This window comes from Zophobas morio, unplaced genomic scaffold (genome assembly GCF_036711695.1).
Source record: "Zophobas morio isolate AGI-343-1 ecotype UQ-CSIRO unplaced genomic scaffold, CSIRO_AGI_Zmor_V1 ptg000019l, whole genome shotgun sequence".
NCBI classification, from domain to species: Eukaryota; Metazoa; Arthropoda; class Insecta; order Coleoptera; family Tenebrionidae; genus Zophobas; species Zophobas morio.
This window is the reverse complement of record NW_026972124.1, coordinates 569,354-582,870: the sequence shown is the minus strand read 5'-3', so window position 1 is coordinate 582,870 and position 13,517 is coordinate 569,354. Positions and strand designations below refer to the sequence as shown.

Below are 13,517 nucleotides of genomic sequence, written 5' to 3'. Positions count from 1 at the left end.
TTTATGTGTCTGTCCAAACAAACAAGAATTAGTGTTGCAATATTCTATGCTGTTTATGAACGCGATTTTTTTCTTTATCGAAAGAGAAGGTGCTTTCGTCCGCGTAAATTTATGTGGCAAGTGGTTGATAAATAACGGAACGATGACGTTTCCCTCTTGTTTATATATACATTACTTGTTCCAAGAATCTGGAAGACTGGAACAGACAAGGGAGTAATTGTTGTCTTCTAAACAGATAAAATTAACTAGATGCTTCGTCTGATTAATGTGCACCTCAATAACAATAGATTTGCGACTAGATTAATTATCATGTAGCGAAACGAACTAAACAGTGGAAGAACAAATTATTGTTTCCATCTTTTTGCAGTCCCTTGCGATGTTTTAAATAGTACATTTTCTGTTTGTTTATAACAGTAATTATAGAACTGGATTGGTGGACAATACTTCCGTTTATAAGATATCCAGCTTTGGTTCTAACGGGATCAGTTCGTGGACCGCATGTTGGTAGACTAGCATCCTTCACGTTTCCAAACAACATTATTCTCGAGATTTCATAGTTTGGCGTGTCATGATCGCCATTGCACGTTTTATTTTTATCATTATAATCATATATTTTGACAAGTGATCGATCATTTACGTGCATCCGTAGGATGGTCGCAATTTTCAGTTACCCTAAAATTTGAAAAAGGTGCAAAAATTTTAGTATACACTAAAAACAATAGAATCATCGGCGTCCAAAGTGAAGCGTTGTATTCGTAAAGACCGAGAACATCAAACTTAATAACTGCCCAATTAGAAAAGGAAGTCTATTTTTAAAAAGTGCGTAGGATAAATAAGGCTTCGCTTTAACAGGAAACCAGGCGTTGCAGAGTTCGTCACGTCCAGCGCACGTAACGCACCAATTTTATGGAAATGACTCGAATCTGCGAGAAAGTGTGTCCGTTTTGATTTAGAGCAATCCTAAAATCTCTTATTTGAGAAATCGTTCTTTGCCGCTTTCGATCTGGAAACATATTTTTTGAAAATTTTATAGCACAAATGTGTCAACTTTGAAAACATTTAGGATATTGGATATTTGTGTTTACAAAACGTGCTTTATCCATATTGGACAGCATTACATTTGTTATGAAAGGCCAATAATATTTTCTCGACGTTCCAGATAACCTTTAAGAGCTGTTATGATCCCCGAGAACACGCTTTGTGGGAAAAGTCGGTTTAATAACAGTGCCTAGATAACTGTTGAACCAACAAGATCGTAGAAATTACGACAGAATATGATCTTTCGTTGAATATAGAATTCTCGTAAATGTTTTTTAAATCCTCAGATACTGCATTGTAGTTTATTGAATGAAACATGCGGTATAGGAATGTCCACTTCATCATTGGATAAATATTTTAAGCAATATACAAAAGGTTTAAATTACTGCGAACGAATACTTCATTCGATTAGAGATAATTTAACAGAGGAACAATTTAATAATGTATAGAATTAACTCTAATAATGCGTGCATTATGTATGTGGTCAGACGTGCATACCTTTTATGGCATATATTTTAGGCATATTTCTATTCTTATATTTATTTATGAAATATGGGCTTTACTACCAAATCCTCGACACTAAACTTAGTAATACAGAATTCCATTATTTTAAAGCTTTTGTTGATTTTCTTTTAAAGAGACCACCCCGAGAATTTTAATTTGCAACCCAAGCACCTATTAAATTAGATGCGTTTATTTAATGTTTGTTTTTCAAGAAACTCACAGATTAATACTGTTCTTGATGGAATATCAATCATCCAACCCCCGCATATTATTCTTATGCAAACAGTAAAGACCCAAAGTAATTATGCAAAATTATATTTCGAAAAGAACTGATAATTCCACATTTGTTATTAACGTTAATAATTCGATACAGTCAGACCTATTCTTACTTCCCGAGCTTAAGCTAAGGAAGTATTGTATTCGAGTCCATCGGGCGACTGGCGACTTTAATATTTTCTCAACGTTTCATGACCTCTGTAAATTTTTATTAGGCCAATAATTTCCGAAACTACTGGACCGAATGTTGTCAAATTTTATATCTATGTTAGGAATATAGTGTAGATGATAAAATGGTAACCAAAAATTGCCTAATCATCCCCACCAACAGTGGGATGACGTCATGTGGAAAATTTACAGGCAGCAAATGTTATTTAAATTTTATAAAATAAGATACGCCTGCACTTGTGGTTTACGAATTCGTCTTGAATTTTTACCCTACGCGTACATGCTTCTTTACCTTGACTTTAACATGTATCTTCATTTAAATTTATAGGGATTGTCGTAAATAAAATGCCAAATCAAATTTTATAAATTTTTCGAAAAAGTTGGATAAACCGTACTCTGATTCAGGGGAAATGGAAGTATCGAAATAACGAGCGACCTATTTTTTCATTTCTATCAATCGTGAAATGTCTAGAAATCATTAGCCGTTAGCCAGATGGACCTTATTACAATACTTCCCTAGCGTATGCTTCGGAAGTAATAATTAAATGAAAAATCAGTAGATTAATATAAGTTTTTCGATATGTACATGTACTAACTTTTTAGACGTTAACAGAAAATGTTGCTCATTTTAGGTTGCCTTCACTTTTCGAAACTTTTAATATTTTAATATCCTTGGAAATATATTACTCATTGTTTGTATTATCTGGAGTGCAGTATTGAAGTATTAAACGATTTGTTGCATTTTTAATTTTAGTCATTTTGTATCAAAATTGAATGTTTGCTTAATTTATGTCTGGTAGTGTATAATTAAATTGAAATCCGCTTAGCTCTGTGAATGATACGAAAATATAAATATGCCTGCCTCGTGCGGGATTTAAAGTAACGTCTTTAGAAGTGGCCATTTTCGGAGTTCCCAATAGTCCAGCGATTTCGAAGTAAGCCAACTGTAAGCGCTCTTGAAATAAAAAGAAGGCTGGGTTGATGCTTCAGGAATTTTGATAAATGATGATACAATTTTAAGCAAGAATAAAGGAGCATTTTTTTACGGCGAAGAGATCCCTCGCCAGGGAATTTTATGCACATCCACCGTTTCGAGGTACGGATAGCTGCTCGACGTTATTAGTGTGTCAAAATACAGGGTGGGCCGTGAATAATTACTGGCACTTTTAATCTTGAATAATAAGAAGCAAGTACTTATAAAAAAAGCCGCTACGCACACGAATAATGATTTACTCTGTACAAAATTCATACTAGCAAATGACGACCGTAATTCCGTAGAATATGGAAAATTACGTCGGTTGATTGGTCCTAATGGTTTCGGTCGTGTATGTAGTTCTGCTGTTTCATATGCCGGTAATTTTCAAACACCTATTAGAATGTTCCTTGGTTGACAATATAATGTTAATGATAAATCAAGATGTATTTTTCGTGTTTGTTAACGAATCGAAAAACGTGGCGTATGGAAGAAATTTGTTTTTTTTTTTTTTTTTGTTTGGAATCTAAACGATCATAACTCGCAAATCTATCGATTACCAAAAATTACAGGTTATTTTACCGCTTCTTAAATTACCTCTGAAATTACATCTTTACGTCTAATAAGTGGAAGATTTGTGCAATATATCTTAAACATTGATAGAATGAATTGATAAATCACGCTTTATTATCCATTAAATATTTTTCAACTCCTTGAGGTATGCACGTTACTTTTAACTGGTACCTGAACATTTTCCTTGTAAAATTATTTTTTGTTATGAATATGCGCCATATGAATGATACTATTCGGTATGGGCATTTTAAAATTTTTTGATCACTATTTGCAACTCGTTCGAAACCAGAACCGTTTTTCAAATTTTTGAGTCAGACATCGTATGAAAATATGTTGGAGATGATTTTTTGAATGAAACGACAACTAATTGTTTCTTGTAAGAAATCGAACTTACGGTGATAGGGTCGGAAGATTTTTTCTGCAATTTTTTAGTTATCAGGCGACACATTTGTTTATTACAGTATGAATTTAACTTTGTTTCTGATGTTTTCTATTTTACATGTTTGAAAGTTTGGAATTCATTCACAGCTTGGGAAGGCAATATTTCTAACATAGATGAAGCCGTTATTTGACATGAAGTCGCCATGTTAGATAATAAAGTGTAGAATGTGTATTCTTTGTGTTGAAAATATATTATGAGCAACAGAAATTTATTAACATGTGACGTTTAAAATTATCAATTTCTCACAAGCGATACCTAGTGCTACTGATAATTTGTTTTTTAATAGCAAAAATAATTTTCGTAAAACTTCAATTATTATTTAATTAGCTTACGATCATGAAGTAAAAATCCCCATTTTGAATTATTTTTGATAAAAGTTTGAACTTTTGATTATGTTTCGAACTGTAATGATGTGTTGTTTAACATAATCAGTGTTCAATTACGAAATACTGCATGAATAGCATATTCGCCGGAGGATTCCATGTCACTTGAGCAAACAAAACAGATAAAGATTTCGTCAGACTGTTATCTGGAATTTATCGGTTTCAAAGAAAAAAAAATTGGTCTGAGGTTACTTGCACATAACTTTTCTCGCCTGTTCAGTGCACTGGAACAAATATGGCTTCTTCGAAAAATGATAAAATTTAATTTTCCAAATTTTATTTTTGAATGATAAAGTGCACACAAAGAAGCATGATATCCGTTTGTTTTAAGTGAGTCAACATTTTAGCCAAGACACATTTCAGTATTACAGTGCATTCACTGTAATACTGATAAAAACAGTACTGTTTATTCACATTTTCACATTTTGTTTTTTGTTTTAATTTATAATTTAGTACAGGGAGAGGCAACATTAAAGTTTACAGAAGGACGCGCGTATTTTTAGTTACGCCATTGGTTGGACCAGAGAAGTTCTTTTTATTACAGTATGACGCCAGCTGTATATTAACGCTCATTTAAAAATTTCGAAATACATTTATCTAGGAAACAGTAATAATAAAACTTAACACAACTCAGAAGATGCAAGTTTTTTAAACTTATCACTGAACGTATTTTTCGTGGTGTTTTTTCGCCTAGTATTTATTATTTAAATGTCTTGAAGTGGGACATTCTTCGTTTTAATGTTTCATTGTGAGTCCTGTGTGGGCATTAAAACAGACTCCTAACATTACGATAATAAAGTTTTGCAGTTAATTAATTGCTCATCAATTTGTATTATATTTTTGTATGTTTGTAAAATGATAAGAATGTTAACAATCTGTATGGATTATTTGATTTTATTCTTTTTGTTTGCTCATATTGTCACACATTTAGTGTCGGACGTGAAGTTACGATGTTTGAATAATTTAGTCCATTTGTATGATTTATTTTTCATTTTGTGCGAATATTTTAATTTACAAATGTTTATCGGTCCCACGTAGACATCCAGACTCCGCTAGTGCCCCGTTGTTTCTGCTGAGCCAACACCTGTACATTGATTCTGGCAGAATGAAGGTGATGTGCGGGGTATCGTGGTTAGCCATAATATGTTCCTAATGTTGCTATAGACTACTTTGTAGAGTACCACCCATTTCTGGAGGCCTTGTTTGAACTTAACCTTCCGAAGCTATTACAAATTTCCATTTTCTAAATTGAAACTGTTGTGCTTAGCGCATGCTTCATGTTAAAGACAGAAGAACTGTGCATTAAAAATTGGAAAACCATGTATGTACTTCGGAAATAGTATTGGGTCTTACAGTACAACTAATTAACTAACTGAACATTGTATGTCGTGTACATATGTAATATATCATGTCTACGTATTGCTTATTACATTACATTTCGTTGTTTCGCTATATTGTCACAAGCAGTTTTCCAGATTCTGTAAAAAAATAATTGCTCAGTGCGGTTATGTTAAAAGAGATGTAATCAAAACCACCAAATATTGGAGCGAGAAAATATAAACTAGAGTTTTTAATTAATTAGTTTAAATATTGACTTTCAGGTTTTTTAGAACAGGTGTTTGGATAACCGTATCGGAAGATTGCAGATTATTGGAGAATGCTGGGAAGCGACAATCCAAACAATGCGCTCAAACACCTCAATCTTCTCTTTATAAAGAATTTCTTTGCCGGCGCCTTATAAATAAAATCAAAACTAAGTCTTACGAAAATATTCCACACGTCTGATTAAACTGAGTATATACTAACTCAACCCCAAATGTTTTTTTTTATTTATGACTAATTAAATATCCCCGTGATATCATTTATTTCCTGTTTTTGTCACGTCACAAACTTTTGGCACGCTCTATCGTTTGCCCATCTTTGCGCATTTTAATCAGCTTTAGTTGAACAGCATATGGTTTATTTTTAAACTCTTGCACAGTGACTAACTCTTTACAATTATTTCATTGAGTCAATTAGTGGCAGAGTTTCTCACTTTTTCTTACACTGTTTCTTACACTGTTTCTTCAAGTAGCAGAACGAATGCGATTTTGTTAGATAGATTTCCACATGAAAAGAAATCTCAATACACTGAAGTCTTATCTTTTTAACAAGTTTGAACCCGATAAAGTAGTCTTCGCTACCATATACACCACACTGGCAGTGCTCAGGAATCTAAATTTTAATACGTCAACATACAAAAAATTACAGCTTAATCAGTTTTTTTTTTCTGTTTTTGTCGATTGTAATAATAAATTTACAGCATTTAAGATGGTTCCTGATATTTTTGGATTCATTAAACAAATCCAATTACCGAGCCTCGGGGAAACCCGTGAAATATTTCTCAATACAACGAATTTACTTTTATTTTAGTCAAATTAACAAGAGTCGGCAACATTCGATAATTCCGTCTTTTTGGACATAATGATATCCTTTGAGAGTCGATCGAAACGTCAATTTCATAAAAACCAATTAAATCCAAATTTTAACTTCCCTGAAGCTGTAATGTCAATTCCTGCAGAAGTTGCCACTGTTTTAAGTAATTTTCGATGACCGGTTTCACTTTGAAATTTGGAGAATTTTCACGTTTTACCAATAATCTGACAGAAAATGGAGTAGCTAGAACACATACATAGATGTCATAGTTCTTTTAGAATGTTTATTTATTTAGAAAGCGATAAACATAGATAAGAATCCAAACGTGAACGTTCATTTATTTTACGTCGTCAGGATTTCCACTATAAATCGATGAGAACTTACTGTGTTTTATTAACATACGTAGAGTCGTAAATTAAAACATCGCATATGATGAATGTCTTTTTAAAATGGGTAATGCGGATTTAATGGACGTTTGCATTAGTGTAAGTAGGCGACTATCATCAGTTAAATTTTTTTTTGTACAGATATAGCTATGCAATAATCTTAATTTAAGTTTGTCTTCCTAAACAACCACTTTGCAAAACTTGGTTAGAATTTAAGGTGATTTTTACATTTAAGCGATGATAAAAATTTCGAGGTTGTGGATCATAGTGAGGACGACATGGACTATGTAATTTGTTTCTAAGAAGGATGGGGACTGCAATCCGGAAACTGGCAGTTTTCTTGGCGAGATGACAAATGAGCGTCAAGAACATGCCCTCCAATTTTATAGCGCAAAATTGTATCAGTCGGGCGAAGACGTTGTGGTCAAAAGGTGTTTTCTATTTTTATAAACAATGATTTTTAGGTGTATGCTTTTATTACAGTGCAAGGGGCATTTTTGGTGTTTGATCTTAGCATTACGATCAAATTTAGCTGACGTCAGTTAAAAAAAAAAAAAAAATAGAAGCAGAGACAGTGTGTAACACTTTGCATTCTTATGATGAGTGAGAATTGAATTTTAACTTCATCGAACGCTGGAGGCTAAGACGGGAAATTTGGGCTAACATAAAATATGAGGAAACTTAATGTGACGTCTTTTTTCAACTTGGATGCATGATGTTTGGAGAAATTGCGTACCAAAGTAATAATAAGCGACTTTTAATCGTAAACACTACCGTATAACAAAAATTTTATACATATACATATCTAATGATTAATAAATACGTGTGCAAGAGTGTCTCTGAAAGTATGAATTCTTTCTCCTGGTATTTATTTATTTTTAAATAACCAACGCCCACGTATGCTATTAGAATAGGCAATAACAATAATATACTTAATAATGGTATTAATCCTTGAAAGTATGTATATGCAAATCTTTCTGACCACAGCTGACAATTGATGCTTGCCTCTTTGGTAGTTTGGGCGCAATTGTTCTGTGGGCGTAGGATGACTTGCAGATTTTTCTGACCACGGCGCGCAACTGACCCAGGCCGTTTAGTTTGCTACTACACATTTTGATTCCCGTCTTGTTTCTTAATATTAATAATTTCCTATCGATGATACTTCCTAGTTATAATATGTGTACACCTCTGTACTATACCAACTGGTGCAGGGACTTTGCATTAAGCTGTGTTTCGTTAGAGTAAACTTGAAATTTCGGCTTTTGTGCTTTATTTAACTCGATAATACATTTTTTAATTCAGTTATTTTTAGAAATTCTGGAGGTACATTACCCGATATTGACTTTGCATTTTGCTGTATTTTGCATTGTGTGGAATAATATGTCACATATGCCATCATATTTTTTTACGGTTCGTCGTGTTTATTCAAAGAAATTTCCAACCAGCTGCTAATATAAAATAATCTTCCGGTATGTCAGAGCCGTAGTTAACCTTGCGAGCTGATTAATTGTAATCGTTGGTACATCTGTTTACTTATGTCAGCGCGCAGGTGATATTAGATGCTTGATCCCGTTGTCTAAGGTCTAGCGGCCATACAAATGTACGAATTCTCACGATCCTGAACTCGCATCACGCTGTATGCCGTCTTATTATTTCACTTCCACGTTTGACGGCTCTCTGCAGACCACTATTCTCTTCGCTTGTCTTACATCATCTAATCTACATTTAGAAAAGAATTACGCGGAAACTAAACCACACCTCGATTGATGAGCAACATGTTTTTTTACTGAAAAAAATCTGAGATTATTTTCACAGCACATTAGCTTCTTAGTAACTCAAAACACCTTACTATCCCCGGAAAAAAGAAGCATTGTAATTGAGTCCATCGGCGACTGTTTCTTTCACGTTTTCTCGACGTTTCATAAACCCCAGAGTACCAAAAAACAGGTTACTTGTTGTGGTCTTTCCAAAAAATTACGTCACCTTAGAATTTTGCCGAATAAATAAATGTTCTTGAAAATTTATGAGTGTTCACGCTAGACATCAGTTTTTTGGAAAACAAAAACGAGTGTGCTTAATTAATTAGTCCTATCTTCTGCGTTGAGGATACAAAATCAATTTTCATTTTCTATGAACACAAATGCCGCCGCTGATGCTTGTAATCTAAACGTGCTAATAGTCGAATTCTTTCGAAGTATAAGTATAAACAGTCGAAGTTAAGCATGTACTGAAAAATTGACAATACATTTTCCCCCTTGCTTATCTGCTTTGGATATATTTCATATTGTCCTCACTTGTGCGGATCGTGCCCCCTCGAATTTTGTGCCCCGCGGCGCAAGGGCTGCGGGAGTGTCATTTACGCTACTGCTTTTTACTTCCCAAGGAAGTATTGTAATAGAATCCATCAGGCGATTGGCGACTTTCAAGTTTTCTCGATGTGTCATGACTAACGATAAAAGGAATAAAGTTTTTCACTCCCACCGCTAGTCCACAGAACCGTGCGGGTGAACCGATCGCGATGCAATCTCTCGTTGCTGTCTTTCCGATACCTATGAGTTGTATGTAGCGGGGGTTAATCGATGAGTTCTCACTTATTCCACTTGGAATATGAAAACATATCTCGTTTCCGTCCGTCTGTTTGTCTGTCCGCCATCTGTGTCGATTTTTGTTAGACAGATAATGTCCGAAATTACCGGACCCAATTGTTGTCAAGTTTTATATGTGTGTTATGATTATGAATAAATTTCTCTGCTCATTCCCACCGACAATAGGATGACGTCATCTCCATGCACTTGCGGTTTATGAATCTGTGTTGAGCTTTTACCCAAGACAACCAGATTAAGAAATTGGTCCAAGGTTACTTCAGCAGAATTTCCCTCGCTCTTGAAGTACAGTCCAATTTTTATTTTCTCTTAACCTTTATATATTAAAAACCAGTGGTGTAAATGACACCTCGAACCATCTGTGCCGCAGGGGCGCCCGCAGACATACGGATAAATGAAATAATATTCAAACAAATAACCAACTTAAAAGAGTGTATTATCAGTGTACATGCTTCACCTTGATTGTTTATGTTTATACATCGAAAGAATGTCGCGTAAAAATTTGTTTAATTTGAATGCGTTGTTTCCTCAAAACAGAGGATTAAAATTATTAATTAAGCCACAATGGAAAAACTGTTTTGAATATGATTATTATTATTCTTATTTGATCATAATTAAATAAAGACGTGGGTATTCTCACATTTTCTAGAAAATGAGGTTCCTAATTTGACCAATAAAAAATTGTTCCAAGGCTATAAGTATAATCTGACAAATCCAGTTCTTAAAAAAAATTATAAAACATTTGATTTTACGATTTTCGTTTTGTGACAACCGCCGTAAAGTAAGAACTAACGGCATAGATAACACCTCTGCAGCCCCTACATTGGTACGGACAATGTAGAATATATTTAAAGGACATAACTAACGGGATAAAATGTCCTTCAGCACTAGGTAATAGCAATCTGAAGCTCAAGTGTTTATGTTTATATTATAATTCTTATTTTATCATTATTACATAAAGACGTGCGTGTTCTTCACATTTTCGAGAGTTCGAGAAAATGGGGTAACTCGTTCTTAATTTGATCAATAAAACATTTGTGATGGCGTCATGACAATGCTAGCTACAACACAAAAAAAAGTAGTCACAGCGTAATACCAATGCAAGAAAAAAAATAATAGAAAAAATATAATAAGTATAGTAGTATAAGAGTATTTTACTTCCCAACCGTAAGCAAAGGAAGTATTGTAATCGAGTCCGTCGGCCGACTCTCTACTTCTACTTTCTCGACCTTTCATGACCCCTAGAGTACGAAGAAATAGGTCTCCCGTTTCCGTCTGTCTGCCGTCCCAGAGTTTTATTAGACAGACAATCCCCGAAAGTACTGGACCGATTGTTGTGAAATTTTGTATTTATATTTGAATATCATGTAGATGGTAAAACGCTAACCAAAATTTGTCTAATCATCCCCACCACTACTGAGATGACGTTACTTCAAAATTCTACATAGTAAATGGATTTTAAATTGTATGAAATAACATAGTAGTTTATGACTCCATATTGAGTTTTTGCCCGAAACGTCCAGATTTTTGGAAAAAAAATCAAAATGATGAAACAACATTTTGCAATTTAATTTTGAATCTGCAAAACCGAATGCTTTGAAATCTTGCAGATGGTTTACAGTTATGACAAGCATGATAAATTTTTAATCAAAATATCTTATCCCCTCCAAAAAATTGATGACGTCAGCTCAAAAGTTTGCCGTCGTCACGTTTCCGACGGCGAGGAAAGTACTACCTAAAATGTACAAAATATGATGAGTCTGTACTTGTGATTTATGATTCCATCCATATTTTTTGGATTTGCATATACAGGATGACTCAAAAAAAATTAATGAATGCATGAATGTATTTTATTGATTTAATCAGGAACTACAAAACCGAATGCTTTGAAATCTTGGAGAAGTTTTAAAGTTGTCATAAGCATAGTAAATTTTTCATCAGTGTATTTGCTCATCCCCCCTAAAAAATTGTAGACGTCACCCCAAAATTTTGCTAAATAAATCCTATCAAAAATGTACAAAATATGATACGTGTATTTTTGATTTATCATTCCATCCGCATTTTTTGGATTTCCCTATACAGGCTGATTCAAAAAAAATTAATGAATGCTTGAATTTATTTTATTGATTTAATCAGGAACTACAAAATCGAATGCTTTGAAATCTTGGAAATGTTTTAAAGTTATCATAAGCATGGTAAATTTTTGATCAAAATGTATTTGTTCATCCCCCCTAAAAAATTGATGACGTCACCTCAAAATTTTGCTGAATAAATCCTTTCTAAAATGTACAAAATATGAGTCTGTAGTTGTGATTTATCATTCCATTCATATTTTTTAGATTTGCTTAACAGGTGGCTGAAAAAAATTAATGAATGAGTAATTTATTTTATTGATTAAATCAGGAATAGCTCATTTAATTTTCCCGAAAATTTGAAGATACAATACTGTTATTATTAGTATTACATTGGGCACCAACCCAATTTGATAGACACAAAATTTTGTAAAGTAAAAACTCGTTTGAAACATAAGCGTAGCACGCTTATTTACATTTACTTTAACATTACAGGCGTACACTTGTTTTGTTGCGCTGACTAGGATCCGTGAATGTGGTATAGACAAGTTATAATCAACCAGTTGTGAATTACACCATCAAAAATTAAAATAAAATCCAATGTTTTATATAATAAGCGGAAGTCGAAGCAATAAAAATGTCTGGAAGACCATCGGTATTGTTTGTGGTTTCTCTGTTTGACTCTCATGTAGACAGTCTGTTACCGCTTGTTGTGTTAAATTAAGAATGCTTATACATAAATGATTTTGAGTCGTCTCTGCTAATACACGCGGCATACGTGAGTAAACTGTTTCGTTATTTTATTGACTATAAATTAATATTCAAGACGACCCAATTCATTTTCCCGAAAATTTGGGAATACAGTACTTTTATTTTTACTGCCCATTCACAATGGACATAAGGCATAACAAATACATAAAGCTTACATAAATACATAAAGTTGAAACGATGGAAAACATATACCCCTGTTCACAGTATTCTTATGCTTATGAACGTTTTATGTAATCCTTGTGTGCGTACACAAAGTTGAAATAAGTTCAACTTTGTGCACAAATTATGTCAAAATTATGTTAAAATCTAGGGACTTTTGAATGCTGCTATTGAATTCCCTTTAACAGCTGGCACTTGGCACTTCACACCCTATGCTTAGCCGGCAGTTATTCTGTTCTGCGTTTGCGCAGTTTAACAATTCTTACAGAGTTCACTTTGTCCACTGTGAACGTAGATAAGCATAAGCCAGACACAAACCAAAAACGTAAATTATGTTATGCGCTCGTTCTTATGCCTTATGTCCATTGTGAATGGGCAGTACATCTATCCAAACTGATATACGTGTCCTTGCAAAAATGTTGATGACGTCATCGCAATTTTTTTTTAAATGCCCCGCTACAAAAATGTAATGAGAAAAAAGTACTAGGCATGCAGTCGACACGTTTCCGACGGCGAGGAAAGTACTGTCTAAACTCTTTAGACCAATTTTTTGTATAACATTCAAATCATTGTAAAATACAATTCATTGAAATAACGTCATCAAATTGTTGGTGCGGATGATTAACCAAATTTTGATTAGCATTTAACCATCTACATATTTCTAATATACATACAAAATTTTACAACAATCGGTTCAGCAGTTTCGGAGATTACGTGTCTAATAAAAATGGATACAAACACCAGACAGACAAAC

At 33.7% G+C, this 13,517-nt stretch overlaps 1 protein-coding gene and 1 long non-coding RNA gene across 3 annotated transcripts in view; both read left to right on the top strand.

Moving 5' to 3' along the window:
• The window catches only part of LOC135131133 (plexin-A2), a 67,028-nt gene that overhangs the window by 14,119 nt on the left and 39,392 nt on the right, over nt 1–13,517 (top strand). The window lies entirely within an intron of this gene.
• Nucleotides 5,276–6,142, top strand: LOC135131238 (uncharacterized). 2 transcript variants are annotated; one of them, XR_010280903.1, is made up of 4 exons: nt 5,276–5,331; nt 5,396–5,480; nt 5,534–5,678; nt 5,959–6,142. It is a non-coding gene; the product is annotated as an uncharacterized LOC135131238 (long non-coding RNA). The 2 variants fall into 2 exon arrangements; XR_010280902.1 differs by having other exon boundaries at nt 5,284–5,480.